Here is a 392-nt window from a genome sequence, read left to right as displayed (position 1 = left end):
CAAAATATGTAATGAGTTTAAAACATCCCTATAACAAGGTGAACTATATAATCTATCTATATATAAAAGGAGAAGAAAAAGTGCCACATGTCAGCACCACACTAAATCATATTTTTTTAAAATTAAAATTAATTATGTGTATGTATTTATTTTTTTTAAAACTCTAACGTTGTGGTCCTTCTTTTGTGGAAATGTATATTTTAAATTTTAACCATCTTTCCACAATCTCCTCATTTAAAGAAAAACAAAAATGTAGATAATTATAATAATAATAATAATAATAATAATAATAATCTATATATAGATATATAATTAATCTGTATATTATAAAAATCAGAAAAAAACTTACCACAAAAAAGAATTAAATTAAAATCTAACAATGTAAAAATAAA

The sequence above is a fragment of the Solanum tuberosum genome, unplaced genomic scaffold, assembly GCF_000226075.1.
Source record: "Solanum tuberosum cultivar DM 1-3 516 R44 unplaced genomic scaffold, SolTub_3.0 scf00232, whole genome shotgun sequence".
In the NCBI taxonomy this organism is placed as follows: Eukaryota; Viridiplantae; Streptophyta; class Magnoliopsida; order Solanales; family Solanaceae; genus Solanum; species Solanum tuberosum.
Note: the sequence above shows the minus strand (reverse complement) of the source record.